The 16,203-nt window shown below is 40.5% G+C and overlaps 1 long non-coding RNA gene across 1 annotated transcript; it reads left to right on the top strand.

The window, feature by feature from the left end:
* Positions 1-1,724: 1,724 nt before the first annotated feature.
* LOC136007444 (uncharacterized) lies at positions 1,725-15,922 on the top strand. Its single transcript, XR_010609714.1, has 3 exons — positions 1,725-1,782; positions 10,304-10,368; positions 14,998-15,922. It is a non-coding gene; the product is annotated as an uncharacterized LOC136007444 (long non-coding RNA).
* The last annotated feature ends 281 nt before the right edge of the window (positions 15,923-16,203 follow it).

Genomic DNA, 16,203 nt, shown 5'->3' with positions numbered 1-16,203 from the left:
TTGCACCTCACTGATCATCTCTTTCTGTGGTACCTAAAGACTTCTTATTATTCACCTGTGGAAGAGAAGGCAGAGGGTGAAGGGTGATAAAAAAAGACACAGAGAAGAGCAATGTCTTTCTATTCTGAAGATGGATTGGAACAGATGGCTTCCTAAAAAGCCTGCTCTAAAGATGATTGAAAACTATACATTAATTTCCCTTCAACTTGATGAACTTTTCACTGGCTATGGAAGCCTGGACCTCAGTCAGGAGATCCCCACTGTGGGTCTCCAGTATGGTGAAACCTTTTCTCTGGGTAAGGGAAAGATTGTTATTGATCCAGATGAGTCCCTATATCCCATAACCCTAAAGTTGTAGGTTAAATGTGCACTGAACTAAGGAAGCTTGTAAAGGTTTGTCAATAACTGCTTTGGAAGTGTGGTTGTGGTCACAAACATGCATGGCATCTCCGAGCAGGAAGGCAGCCCTTCTAACTCACTGTTGTCTGAATAATTGGAAAATCACTCACCCATTACTACTTTACGGCCACAGCCGCAACGTTCCCCCTGAGCTGGTGCCTCAGCTGGGGATGCTTCATTTCCATTTAATAGGATGAAAACCATGTGGCTATGAATCATCTGGTTCTGTCTCTGCTGCCTTAACATGAGCACGTTTGCTGTATTCGATCAACTGTGCTACAGTTCAAATTGATGGCAGGGCTCGCACCTCATTTCCACACACAGAGGCTGTGAACTTTCTGAGTCTGTGAACATTTCCCTTGCCAACCTCCTCTGTTCTAGAGGCTTTCTTATTTTTTAATTTTATCTTTTTTGACTGCTGGATACTTTGCAGACAGACTCGGTACCGTCATTCCCTAATGCTTTTATTAACAACAATTCTTCTTTCTGTCCAAGATTTTCTGCCACATTTATTATTGCACACACTCCCAAGCATGCATGTGCGTCAGGATGCCCATAAATCACTGTGCAATCCTAACTACCCTCTAAGAGTGCAATTCCACAGTGCTTTAGCTAATCTAAACCAGAGCTGCTGCAGTCACTCTCTGTCTTTCACTCCCAGCCTCATGTTCCTACCTTCATCTTCAAGCTCGCACTGGCAGATTTGTTATAAATGTTGATATTTTATGCAATACCAAGCAGTGAGCTGATGCAGTTAGAAACTCATCAGGCTAGTTTTTGGCCAGTCCACTTTCTTGAGCTGTGTCATTCTGCTATACTGATAATGAAAGCCAGGAATGAGACCACATGGAAAAGGATAGGATTGAGGGCACTATGACTGTAAATTTAGAGTAGTGCATGTAGGTGTATGCATGCTCTTTCACGGTTGTTTATTACTGGGTACCTGAACAAAAACCTATACATTAAATGTTTCTGGACTGTTACATATAGCACTGGGGAATAAAAACCCTAATGAAGTTTGAGGATCTCACTGGGAGACTTTTATAGGAGCTGCAATGTGGTGTTTTCCAGAATTGCAGGCAGCAATCTGACCACCCTGGAGGTGTTGCTGGGTAAACACCTCAACACAATGATTGGTCAATCAGTGGTTAGCACTGCTCAGCTCAGTGGGAGTAAGGATCTGTAGCTGCAACACACTTTATCAGTCCATTCTATGGGATGGGCACATATAGTGCCAACACCTGTGTGTCTTAATGAGGGTGTAGGGATGGGGGACTGGTGCAAGTACATAAAGGGATGATGATGAGGTACCATCACCTTCCACCTGCTTATAGTAGTAGTGGTTCCTCCAAGATAATTGCAGCAGTTTGATCACCTTAACAGGTAGTTCTTTTTTCTTATTATTCGTGTTCTTTCTTTTCTATATTGGTTGTGATTTATTTTTTTCTTTTTAATATTTTCCACAACAGTAAAATTCTATTCTACTGTAAAGAGCCTCTGCTAATATTGATTCAGCCTTCATTACAAATGCATTAGTTGTGCTATTATCACCATGACTGAAGATTTTATTCGTGCCCTATGACCCATGGCTGAATGAAAATTTTGTCCTTTCTCTGTTTAAGACATTTGCTTGCTTTTCCAGCACTTATCCTGTACTTCCCATGTTATGCAAATATTCTTTCCCTTACTATTTTTTTTAGGTTAGCAGTGGTTGTGCATGTCAAAAACAGCCTGTGTTTCCTGTTTCTGAAAGCCATTAAGCTTTGTCTCATATGTTGGTAGTTTTATCTCAAGTTTTGAATCATTTGACAATCAATATTTTGTAACTTATGCAGATTAATAATTGGCATGTCACATGTTACTTCTCACTCACCCAAATCAAAAAATACCTGAACTAAACCTTACATCTCTTTTCTGAAGGTCATGAGTCTTCAATTGATGGTCCAAGCATGCATTTAACAATAATTGTTTTTGATGGGGCTCCAAGTTAAACATATGATTAAGTGCTTTGTGGCAGAAGTAGAAATTAAGCATATCTTTATACACCCAGTGGAATCTGTGATTCTCAGGTTGTTGGACTTATGAGATATATTCTTGCCACTTTTGGAACTACTCAGTGGCATACTGGCACTGGGAATACACAACAAAGGTGTTGGGTTAGTAATGTGATCAGTGCAGATGGATCCTGACATTTCTGCAGAGCCCGGAAGCAGGCCTGGTAATGTTAGATCTGAAAAGGTCAGGACAAGGATCATAACTTTTTATTGAGGTTTTTCTGCGTGAATGAGTTCCCCACTTTTGGGAACCGGTTTGTTGGCTAGCACAAGACTGGAGCATGGTTGTGACAGAGTAACAATCTGGTTGGTTTGAGACCATGGAAAGCCTTGCTAAATACTTTGCTCAGTCTTCATATATTTTCCATTCTCCCACTTCAATACACATCACATATGTAACTGGATGTTACATATAACAAATATGTTGTTCACTTGGAGTCAATGTGGAGTGAGGAAGACAAAGCTGAAATTGAGAAGGGGATTTAAAAGCAGGAAAAAATTGATTGCCTCTATAGGAAACTAAACACTCAATTTATCAGCCTAGCAGTGAAAAAAGCTTCCACAGGTTCTTTAACAGGACAAAATGTAAGGCCTTATTTATTTACTTATATATGTGCACACTCGCAGGAGAGGGGAGGTAATTGTATGACATTCAAATGATTCCTGTACTTGTCTGAGTTTATCTAGCAGTAAATGTTAAGGTCACTTTCAATTTCAAAGATTAGTGCAAGACTAACCTTGCGCTGAACTCCAGGCGATTGAAAGAAGCTCAATGCAAATGTGCTTTGCTGACATTGAAAGAAATTCAGGCAGGAAATTGGAAGACTTGAATCTATGCCCTTATTAAAGTCTGTTTCTCCCATATGGCTTAACAGGTTCAGCTAATCATAAAATATGTGCTTGAGGTGCAGTTTCTTCCACCTCGATGACACTGGCTTCTACAAGAGCCTACTTCCAACGGGGGCAGTAATTTTTAATCCTAAAAAATACAGACAAAGGTTAGTGTCCTGGGTTCAGCAGCAGCAGTCATTTTTTCTACTTCTTAGTAGCTGGTGCAGTGCTGTGTTTTTGACTTTCAGCCTGGGAACAATGCTGATAACACCGATGTTTTTAGTCACTGCTCAAATGTTTAGTCTGACCAAGGACTTTGTGATAGTCTCATGCTCTGACAGGGAGGAGGGGAAGCTGGGAGGAAGCAGAGACAGGACACCTGACCCAAACTGACCAAAGAGGTATTCCATACCACAGCACATCATGCCCAGATGTAAACTGGGGGCAGTTACCTGGAAGGGTGAGTTCACTGCTTGGTCGGGCTGGGTATCTGTCAGCGGGTGGTGAGCGGTTGTATCCTCGTCCCTTGTTATTTCCCTTATCATTATTATCATTGGTGGTAGCAGTAGTGGTTTGTGTTATACCTTAGTTACTGGACTGTTCTTATCTCAATCCATGGGAGTTCCCTTCTTTTGATTCTTCTCCCCATTCCTCTGGGGATGGATGGGGGGGGGGTGATGGAGAAAAAGAGGGGCGGGAGAGGTAGTAGAAACTGTGTGGCTGACTGGGTTGAAACCGCAACAGTTAGGTGAAAAAAAGTAATAAAAATAAGAAAATAACTATTGTTAAATGGACGCACACACAAAAGACAGTCAAGCAGCACGTATTCTCACCATCAGCCACATGTCCTGCCAGGGCCCCCTCCAGTGCGGATTTCCCCCAGGGTTACAGCCTCCTTCAGGCTCCAGCACGGTGTCAAGAGAAATAAGAAGTTCTGCCAAAAATATAGGTCTTCTTCTGGAGCAGCTTATGGCCTTGACTCCTGAGACCTGCAGTGATTTTGACACCTTCTAGGAAGAGGGAAGACATTTTTTGTGTATGGTGCACAGATGACGTCATTTAAGCTGAAAGCAGATGTAGCAAAGAAACAATTGTTCTGTTCATTTTATGCAAAACAATGCGGCACCAAACTGAAATACCATCTTAGGTCTTCATAACAATAAAAAACATTAGCGCAGTGTTGCAATAGCTATGGGAAGTCCAACTTCCCAGCTGAGTTCTAATTTAGCCACATTTCTTCCACTTCACTAGATAGACCAGCTTCTGATAGATCAGGGAGACATGTACTCCACTCCGGTGTGAGATGTCGACATACTCTGAGAAGCTAGAGATCTGTAAGTAACCAAGATGTAAAAGCTGCTGGTCCATGACAGAAGGGAAATGAAGTACTGGATGTAAAAGTAATGTCTAATGAACATTGTATCTATAATAGATGGAGATTCGTCATGTCCCCCCAGAGAAGATACCTGTTCCAATACCCTTGTCAGGACAATCATTAGAAAGATGACTCTTCTGACTGGGATGGTAATGAGCAAAGTCACACATTTTGCTTCTAAGTGTTCCCTGACTAGGATGGATAACAAGTGAGCTGAACTGTTATTTGTCACCACAGGAATCAAAATCTCTAATCACAGTACTACAGACTGCGAACACTAGATATTTAGTCACTTTCCTTATCTGCAAGTGCACAAAGGTCTGGGACATTGTCTGGGGTCTGAGTGCTTCATGCACACATCTTAAAAGATGATTTGTGGGGTAGATTTATTACAAAAAAAAAAAAACCAAACCAATAATCTGAGTCTGTTAACGGGAGTGTTCTTGCTCATTATACCATAAAATCCTTCACTAATGACAGTATGATTCATGTAACATCTTCAATCAAAATGTCTGATGCTTCATAGAAGGTACAGTCAGTGCCAGAGGCTGAGACTGTCTTCACTTGCAGGAAAAGCCCTAACTATCACTGACAAAGCCTAAGTTAGAAATGAGATCATGTCAGATGGGACAAGACAACCACATTTAATAGGCCATGTGAGAAATGTTGTTAAATCTCAGTGGCTGATCTTGCCCTACATTCATCATAGGCAAATTCCCAGCAGGTTGGGGTCTTTTTTTAAGATTGTCTCTTTCAAGTTAACACTTTCATAAGCGTTGTTTCAAACACAAGATTTCTTGTGAAATTTGTTGCAGTCCTTATCTAGACGATGCAAACAAAACTATGCTTGTGATTTATTATTTCATACACGCAGAATCTGTAGTCTAGATGGTTGTTTTATTACTACAATCAGGGAGTACAATCAGAATGCTATTATGAGAGAAGGAAGAAGTATTTCACTGATAAGAAGAGCTTATTTTCACTGATTGAAAAGACCTTATATACACACAGAATTAACTGAGAAACTAGCATCTGAATATTCCCAGTTCTGTAGTAGTGGCCATCTGGCAAGACCTGAAACATTCCCTGCCATACCTTGTGAAGAAGGCAGCAGTCTTGTGTGAAATGCTCATGCGGAGTGTTGAAAGGAGAATGACCTTCTGAAAGAAATTCTGATGAGAAATTTGCACCCATAGATGTGCATGAATCTTTGACTAGAGTAATTATGATTTTACACTGATAAAGTATTTCTCATCCTGGGTCCCACAGTGCCCTGTGTAGGTTCACACTGTTGGGGTGTTGACGCTTGATAGTAGGATACCAGCAGGCTAATGCAAGGCATGTTAAATGTGGCATTGAGGTAATGGGAAAATACTGGGATGACACAGAAAGCTTGCAAATGTAACCCAACACAATTGCAAGGTTAAAACCAAAATATCTTGTTTTCATAGATTATTTATAAGCCAAATTTTCAGTGTCTTTCAGGCTGGCTCATGGCTTTTAAACACCAGTTATTGTCAATACTGTAAGTGCAAGCTTTGACTTCAAGTAATTAGATCCTTCTCTTTTCACAAACACTCTCTTCACAGATGGTCTCATACCCTAGGGTTAGTTCAGAGCATTTGTTTTTTTAGCCTGGATATAATGGCCAAAGATCCTACCTAACTTTTCATTTGTTAGTAAGAAATTCAGAGGTCTTCTCATCTTCACTCTCTTATTTAGACAAACGACAAAAATGGGCATCTTCTGGTGACAGCTCAGGTTTTGAAAGGGTCTGTGTTCCCAACCTCATCTCCTGCTTTAAACATCAAGAGATCAATGTGATGAGACTAAGACATACTGGGTACCTTTTCCTCTATTTGGTGGCAGTGAGGGAAGTAGGAGCAATATTGAAAGACTATCTTTTGTTTACCCACAGATTGTGTTTTATGTGTCCATCAAGAGGTACTTGATGTGTGGACTAATCTACCCAGAGAACCTTAATCTCCCTTCGACAGGAATGTGTCTAAAGATCTGAAAATTTTATAATAACCTGATAAATGACCATGAGAGAAGTACTTGTGTGAGTCAAGTGCAACTTGAGATGGTTTTGAACCTGACAAGACATCAGTCCAAATTCCAAACTCTTTTCTGCCATTTGCAACATCCTGAAGGACTAGGGTCCTGGAATAGATTTGCTAGTAACTCATATCCTACCATGTCTAGTGGTTTTGCTTTTAGTAGGTTGTATGCTTAGAAAGTCACCAATTCTAAAAAGCACCCTGTTTTTCTTCTGTATTTCAAGACATTTTCATTCACCTTAGGTTATAGTAGAAAAATAATGAAACTCAAAGGGTTTTATTTTGAATTCCCAGGATGGGTTGACCTCCAACATTCCCTCTAACTGGTACATAATGGCAAAAGGTTACAACTCTTTAAAAACGAAACCAAAAAACCCAACGAAATACACTAAATTTTCACAAGCATTTTGTGAGTGAAAAGCAAAGAGTTTGGGTATATGCAGAAAACCATTTGTATTATAACTTTGCTAGGAGACAATATGTTCTAATTAGATGGCAGCAGGCTTGCAATATCCACACTGCCTTACTTGCATTATTAATATTTTATGCTATCTGGGTCCCATCATGCATTCTTTAACGTTCATTTTTTGCGCTCCACAGGTTACAGACAGGTCTTCTCTTTCCATAGCTATTTAAGAATAAATCAAGGTCTTCAGCAAACATTTTATAAAAGAAAATGGGATTTTTTGGTGTGGGGTTTTTTTTTTTTTTTTTCATGGGAAGGTAAGAATTATAATTTACCCACTGCTGGGACATTTACATATACTGCAAATCATAGCAAAGATAGAAAATTGCCTTGAAAATTGCTTTGAGTTATATGCACACAGAAGTCCTATATTTGTGTGTGTGTAGAGGAGGGTGGCTGCAATACATTAACTTTGAAGCGAGGTTTATATGTGTTCTGCCAGACACAGGTTTAGTTTGGAAGGTACATGAGTATGGATCCTCATTTCAAATTCAAGGCAAAATTACCCAGTTACCTCAGGCCTATGTTTTCAGCAGTCTGTGCCCTGCTTTCCTTCATCCCATGCTTCAAGATGTCATTTTAAAATGGATTGCAGTGTGTTGCCAAGCACCTTCTCATGTAAGCTCACCACTAAAATGAACTCTTCTGTGAAAACGCATTTTCTGCATGGATGTTGCTGCCTAGAATTCCTTAGGTAAGATACGGACTGAGAGCTTGGTTTCATTAGTGGGGTAATGAATGCCAGCACTTGTGAGCCTTCCCTGGCATTATAGGGACTAGATGATCTTTAAGGTCCCTTCCAACCCAAACCATTCTCTGATTCTATAGCAAAAAATTATGTTATTTTGGATAAATAGGGTCTGACAGCATAATGATCACTTTTTAGGTAGGGAAAACATCAAAAAGTTCATTTTTAACTTGCAGTACCAAGCCACTTGACCACCGTTTTCAAGTGTGTCTATTAAGAGTTTTTAAAGATACTTACCACAAGAGCCAGAGTTCCCCTGCTTTATTTCTGACACTGAGACAAAATAAGTTTAATAAAGTAAAAGTTTACCAAAGTTTACTGTTTGTACAGCTTGTCGTGACACCTTTATTGTGTTATAAGAGGCAGGTAGGTATTAGCAAACCCTTAACAGACACAAAGAAGTCATAATGGATATTCACTTACCCCAAATTGATGCCCTATAAATAAAGGAAGGCTGCTAGGGGGGGCGTGGAGAGGGGGTATGTGGAGGGAGGGGTGGGGAAGTAGAGACAGAGCTTTGCTGGGAAAGAGGGCTGTCAGTTAAAATAACAGACCAGATACATAAGATCATAGCTGAGACTCTCACACTAAGATTTTCCATGAAGCTTCAAAGAAGCAGAGACCTATCTCTTGAAAATAATATTCTGATGTGTGGACTTCTTGGCCTATGTCCTGGGTTGAGCAGCAGCAGTCATTTTTCTCCTTCTTAGTAGCTAGTGCAGTGCTGTGTTTTGATCTTTTGGCCTGGGAACAGCGCTGATAACGCCGATGTTTTCAGTTGCTGCTCGAATGTTTGGTCTGGCCAAGGACTTTCTGAGCCTCATGCTCTGCCGGGGATGAGGGGAGGCTGGGAGGAAGCAGAGACAGGATACCTGACCCAAACTAGCCAAAGAGGTATTCCATACCACAGCACGTCATGCCTGGGATGTAACGGGGAGTGACCCGGAAGGGTGGGGTCTGCAGGGTTGGAGCAGGTATCGGTCGGTGCTTGGCTGGGGGGAGTGGGGTGAGTTATTGGTCGGCTGGTGTTGAGGAGTTGTATTCTTTCCTCTTGTTATTTCCTTTAGCACTATTATTATTGGTGGTAGCAGTAGTGATTTGTGTTATACCTTAGTTACTGGGCTGTTCTTATCTCAACCCGTGGGAGTTGCATTCTTTTTGATTCTCCTCTCCATCCCTCCAGAAGCAGGGGGAGGGCAAGAAGGGGGGGAGTGAGTAAAAGAGGTTTGTGGTTGGATTTAAACCACAACAGCCTACAAAAGCTCTTCCTTTTTTGTCAATTCCTACTTACCCTACTTTTCTCTTTCCTATCATTTTTTCCTGTTGACTTACAGTTCCCTCCATCTTTCTTATGTCTATTTGTTTCTCCCCTTTACTACTTTAGAATAAAATGCTGTTGGACTTCTGTATGGGTAGTTCTTTTTAATCTTAAAGACCATTTGTCTTTCATCTTCCATCTCCTTTAGAGGGGAATTTTCTTTCAAACTTTTTCTTTCTTCAGTTTCTTATTTATCTTTAGTTTTTTTTTTCCTCTGCAGATTATTTTGCTCAGATTTCTTTTAACCATTGCAGAGTTAAATTGCTCTTTCTGTGTTATGCCTCTGACCTCATAAACCTATTTCTTTATCCATCAAAAAGATCAGAGAAAAAAGGAGAGAAGAAAAAGGGAACTCACTAAGAGCAAAAAAAAATCAATATCTTGTATGCACCACACTAATTTGTGGAAACTGAGGTGATTCTGCACTGTCTGTATTACTGAAGCATCTATGAACTTTACTGGAATTAAGGTCCCATTGTGCTTCACGGAAAACCATTTTGCCTTAAAGAGTTTATATTTTAAGCAAGCAGGATATATAAACTGTAGAAGAAAGGAGAATTCTGCATCATACAGATGGAGAATTCAGATTAAAGACAAGGTTTTCCAAAGAACTCAGCTACCATTTAGGAAGCAAAATAAGCCCAAATTCCTCTGGCTTAGCTTTTGTCTTCATCCCTCAGCCTTATATGTCCTTTGGGCTGTCCCTAGGCCTTCAGAGACCATGAACATATAGACTTGAGTGAAAGTCATGCAGGAAGAATGACTTTAAAGGCTAGATTTTCCTCGGGACATTGGACATGAAGCAACTAAGCTGGAAAATCTGGTCATAAATGTCACAGAATTGAGCACTTCTGAATTTGTGGCTTATTGCTTGCGGAGCAAGGCAGAACCGCACCCCCAGTGACTCACTGGGTGCTTTCATCAGGGGCTCATCTTTCTTTCTGATCCTCAGTCAGTTAGAGAGGCTGTGCCTACTCGGGGAAGTATGTTCATCAGGATTTGTATTTTTCCTGGCTTGTTGTAAGAAGTGTTTGTTTCTTTTGTATTTATAGAATCTAAAGGGACTGAGAGGAGAAGAAGGAAAGATGGAGAAAAGGACAGTGGGAAAGGAAGGAAGGTAGGGGAAAATTTACCCAGACCAAGCAATAAAATACAACAGCTCTGAAATAAGTCTTTTAAATCTTCACTGCAACTAGCACAATAAATCTAGACAAGTCTTGCATGAAGGCTTGTTTTCTTCATAGTTCTCCATGACTTGATGTTGGCATTCCTGATTCTCACTCTTATAGGTGAAATCAGGGAAAATAATAAGGAAGAGCTTTTGAAGACAATTTTTGTTTAGGAAAGAAAAAAAAAAAAACCACCACAAAACAAACAACCCAAACCCAGGACTTTCAATGCAAATAATCTTCAAACAATTCTGTCTTTATAAGTACTCTTATAGAAGCTTCAAGCTCATTGAGTAGACTTTGATAAATCCAGTGTCTGACTGACAAGGTTCCTTGAAGATTTGTTTTCTGTTGTCTCTGTTGTAATGAAAGAGTTTCAATTAAGGAGAAAAAAAAAACCAAGCCAATTTAACACTGAGCGTTTTGCACTGAATCACAATGTTCCTCAGATTTGGTGTATTTACGGTCGTGTTTCACTTGAGTAAACACACTGTTGATTAGAATCCAAACCAAATTATCAGGTAGCATGCTTGATGTGTGCTGTTAAGTTGAATTCACACCATATTTTATTTAAAGGCAAAAACAATATTATGGGATCTACCAGCATTCTATTCTTGTTGCATAAGTAGTCCGAGCTTTAACATCCCTGCTACATGTACGTGCTGAGTAGGTTAATACAAGCCGGTGAAGTGGTGATTTGTTTGGAAAAGCTATTCTTTAACAGACCAGATTTGCAGTATATTACTTGAATTAACAAATCACTGTCTTTGAATCATTCCAGTCAAAAGGCAGTTTGTAATGCTGCTGTGTAGCAGCCACATGTATTTGAAGGTAAACACTCAGTCTCTCTACCACACTACATTTCATTAGTGGAAGGGATGAACATGACAGCAGAAAAGTTCACATAATAAAGTCTAAAACACAGGGCAGCACTTCAAAATCCCCTTGGAACCAGATTTTCAAAGATGTCCATGTTCTTACAGGCACAAATAGACATTTTCTGTGATTTTTCTGAATGTACCTACAAACATCAGGTGTTTGAAGTACTGTAGGGGAAAAATAAGTTATAATCGGGCCATTATTTTTATAACAGACATTGAAGATGATTTGTGAGTGGTGATGTCTGAAAAGAAATGGTCTGATTTATAAATGTATTCCTGTCGATGTGAATATTCTGTGTGATGTGGTTCTAATTTGTCTTTAAAAGTGTTCACTTTGGTAGAGTTTATCCAATAGGCAGATATCAAAGACCAATTAATTAAATCATACCCTGTTAAGCAACTCCTTCACTGGAAACAGGTACACTCTCCCAATGTACCCCTTACCTGGAGCTGCTGGTTTGGTCGTCTATCTCAAGGCGGGATGAATAGCCTTGTAAAAATACCCTTCACTTTCCTGTTCCTACAGACAACTAAAATCAAACACTTAACTCCTATGTGGCTGAAGTTCAGTTAGAAATCCTCAATGTAATGTTTTCAACTAAGGGTTAAGGTAATTACACAATTATTCTGGATATAACTTAAATAACATTACAAATACCTTATAACATTTCATTTCTCAGTGGCAGCCAACCAGAGGACTGACAAAGGATTGACAACTTCTTCTGTTAGATTAAAGAACAAATGAACAAAAAAACACATTAAGGGGATTGTACATTGTTCTTAGAATTAGAATATGTTGTTTGAACAATAATATTGTTCTTAATTTTTGCAAGTTTTTACATTATGATGGATGCATATACTTGAGAATAGAGCTATCTAAAAATAAGTATTGCATCAGTATAACCCAATTACACTTTCCTTGATCATGATTTTAGACAAAAATAAACCATTTTCTCATCGTTATAAGAAAGCATTACTGTAACTCCTAGGAACTCAAGCATATATCAGAGCTTCATTTTGCAGTTTGCCAACTTGAACACCCCAGCTCCTCAAAACCTTAGACCAAGATTTGAACTTTAAACAATTAATTTCCTTTTAAAACTGAAGAAGAAAGTCAGATGTTATGTGGACACTTGACAGCTGGAGTGAAGGCGTGCCATCCAGAGGGACCTTGGCACGCTTGTGAGGTGGGCTGATGCCAACCTTATGAAGTTCAACCATGACAAGTGCAAGGTCCTACACCTGGGTCGGGGCAATCCCAGGCACAGCTACAGACTGGGTAAAGAAGAGATTCAGAGCGGCCCTGCAGAGGAGGACTTGGGGGTGCTGGTCGATGAGAAAATGAACATGAGCCGGCTGCAGTGTGCGCTCGCAGCCCAGAAACCAACCGTATCCTGGGCTGCATCAAAAGGAGCGTGACCAGCAGGGCGAAGGAGGTGATCCTGCCCCTCTGCTCTGCTCTTGTGAGACCTCACCTGGAGCATTGTGTGCAGTTCTGGTGTCCTCAACATAAAAAGGACATGGAACTGCTGGAACAAGACCAGAGGAGGCCACGAGGATGATCAGGGGACTGGAGCACCTCCCGTATGAAGACAGGCTGAGGAAGTTGGGGCTGTTCAGCCTGGAGAAGAGAAGGCTGCGTGGGGACCTCATAGCAGCCTTCCAGTACCTGAAGGGGGCCTATAGGGATGCTGGGGAGGGACTCTTCATCAGGGACTGTAGTGACAGGACAAGGGGTAACGGGTTAAAACTTAAACAGGGGAAGTTTAAATTGGATATAAGGAGGAAATTCTTTCCTGTTAGGGTGGTGAGGCACTGGAATGGGTTGCCCAGGGAGGTTGTGAGTGCTCCATCCCTGGCAGTGTTCAAGGCCAGGTTGGATGAAGCCTTGTGTGGGATGGTTTAGTGTGAGGTGTCCCTGCCCATGGCAGGGGGGTTGGAACTGAATGATCTTGAGGTCCTTTCCAACCCTAAGTATTTTATGATTCTATGATTCTATAACATCGCAAATGTTAAGTTGGTCCTAGAGTGTTTAAGGAAGCTGATGATGAAACAAGTTTGCAGAAAAAAACTCTATTTCAGACAGAAATTGTCTTCGCTATAATTGAAGAACCGTCCTCCCTCTCTAGTCCTGACTTAGCCAGGATAAAGAATCTTTAGTGAGTCTGAAGTTCAGAATGAAATCATATCCAAGGACTGCTGGTGGGGGGAGAGGATGTTTGTGTTCTCTTCTTTTTCTTTTTGCACTGGTATCCATGGAGTGCTTCAAGCACTCTATGAATACTTAAAAGGAAATCTCTAATCTTTAATCTCCTCCACAGCAAGATAAGTGGCCTTGATTTCTTATCTTGACCTAAAACTTGAGGATCTGCTCCCTCAAATTAAACAGTTACTCAATAGTTCACATTTCACTGTGCAGCTGGTGAAAAATGCAGCTTGAGCACATGGTTTTATAGATGAAAAGTCTCTAAATCTAATTTTTTTCCTCTTTATAATTGCATTTTGTGCCATTAGCTATGAAAATGTGACCCACAAAAACTTAATGCTTCTGCTTGCATTACCTCACTTCCCATGTGGATACACACTCCCTGCTAAGTGTCTCCTTGTCAAATCCAATGATAAACTACCACTTGTGAGACCAATCTGCTGCTTTTCCTTTATTTGCTCAGTTACATTTACCAGGAGCTCTGCTGTAACCTTCCAGGCTACTGCTAGTGAGAGGCAGTACGTACTTCTAGATGATGCAATTTGGCAGCATGGACCTGAGCATCCTTTTCTTCTCTGACAAATGGAGATTTGAGATGAAGGTTAACTCATGTGGTTAGGGCAATGAGTTGTAACCTGTGGCTTCAGGTAAGTCACTCACATTGGTACGCAACTGTCTAAAGACATATGGTGTCCAGTGTTATTTTAGACACCTCAGAGAGAGACACAGTTTCCTGCTGTCTGTAAGACACTGTGATATATCTGCCAGTCCTACTGGGTATCTCATACACTCAGGGTTGTTTTGGATAGCATTTGATTCACCTTTAATTCCATTCTTTCTCTATAAATTTATTCTGTGGTAGCTTGTGCTGGTGTCACTGTTAACAATTAAATGGTAGGAAGAGACACAGGCATGACATAAGCTTGCCAAGCAATAGTGTCAGTCTGGAAATGTTTGATTCAAGCATGAAATCAAGAAAACAGAGATTCAGAAAATGGAGAGGGACTACAAGGGAATCAGGGAGACTCTTTATATTGTGTATATATATATATACGTAGTATGCAGATATGTGTATATATGAGTAGGCCAAATGTGCCCTAGAGAGGTCTGGGACATATAGCAGTAAGGCAGGAGCAGGTAACTGTCTGCTCATAGCAGGATCACACATATCAGAACAACCACTGACCTGGCAGATGAAGCAATGGGGTTTTGCAGAATCTATCAGTGCCCAGGCACTAACTTATAACTCACAGGAATTAAATCATGATCAAAAGAAGTCTTGCCAAAATTTTTACTGTTATAATGAGCAGGTCAGAAAACTCACAATGTGACCATTCCTTTTAATGACTTCAAAACATATCCACTTCTATACCATAAATAGGAAGCAGTGAGCATTTGTTGTATTATTTTAATGCATTCCTGAGGCTCTTGCTTTTCACGAGGGGTTCTACCCAGGAGACTAAGGAGATTCCATGCTTCTCACTTTCCAGACTGCATTCCTGCTGAATACAAGATTATATACCATGCGGACAAAGAGACGCCTGCATCCCCCATAACAACCACAACCTGCCCTAAGTCCTCCAAGCAATTGGTCCAAAACTGTTTCTAGCTTTTTAGCTCATCTATGTACCAGAAAGAAGACTGAATGAATCAGCATACGAAGAAAAATCCTTATTCCTTAAATTAAACCTGTTCAGATTAAACCTGCTTAAATTTTGTATGAGAAAGAAAATCTTTGCATTATTCTTCTTTGTTTGAGGTTGATATAGGAATTCTGATAGTGGTGTATAAAAACATAATTAAGTATGTCTGGTTTTGGAGGGCTCCAAAGGACTGATATTAGCTGGTTTTGCTGCAGCCAGAGTTATTCTTTAGTATCACTGAAAATGTGTCCCCTTATAGGCATGCAAGTTAGGTACGAAGCATTATCGAAATGCCTTCATAGAGACAATTGCTTACCCGGTTGTGAAAGGGCTCACTGAAGACAGGGTTGTATCAGGTTTACAGTAATACTGAACATTTACTGTAGGCAGCACATCCAGTCCTAGAGTTTCTCACTCATGATGGAGAAACTTTACCCCTAGCCATTTCAGGACTATCATAGCCAACATTTAACCCACTGCCACTGAAGGGTTGGATGGTATGCAGGCAAACAGACTGCATCTAAGATAAACTGATGCTTTTTTGGTATCATGTCCCCTGCACAGTCATTCGTATACGTATATATATGTCTGCTTGAAGTATACTTGCTAAACCAGTGCTGGACATAACTGACTTGTGGGAGAGGTGCTGGAAAAGTCACACTTTTTTTTTCCTCTGTAGCCAAAGCAACCTCCTGTGCTCTGGTAGTCATGAGGCCGGCATATGCCAACTGGGTTTAAGTATGCTTTCTCAGCCCCTAGGCTGGCTGCTTCTGATTTACACCAGCCTGGAGCTGTCTGTTCAGGAAGGCTTTAATTTAAAGTGGTAACCAGTGCAGAAGTGCCAAATTGCATTGTCTTTGCTAGGGCTTTATCTCAAAGTAATGACGTCAAGTTAAGAACAAGTCTCTTCTCACCCATCCTTTTATTTCCTAAGTGAAAAAGAAAGTCAGATCACAAAGATGACTTTTAAAGCAGCATTGTTTTCAAAGCAAGCCTAAAGTGAACTGCGGCAACCTATCAGCCAGCCTTTCCTGTGCAGTACACTGATGTCTT

The sequence above is a fragment of the Lathamus discolor genome, chromosome 1 (assembly GCF_037157495.1).
Source record: "Lathamus discolor isolate bLatDis1 chromosome 1, bLatDis1.hap1, whole genome shotgun sequence".
Lineage (NCBI taxonomy): Eukaryota > Metazoa > Chordata > Aves > Psittaciformes > Psittacidae > Lathamus > Lathamus discolor.
Note: the sequence above shows the minus strand (reverse complement) of the source record. Positions and strands in the feature narration are given on the sequence as shown.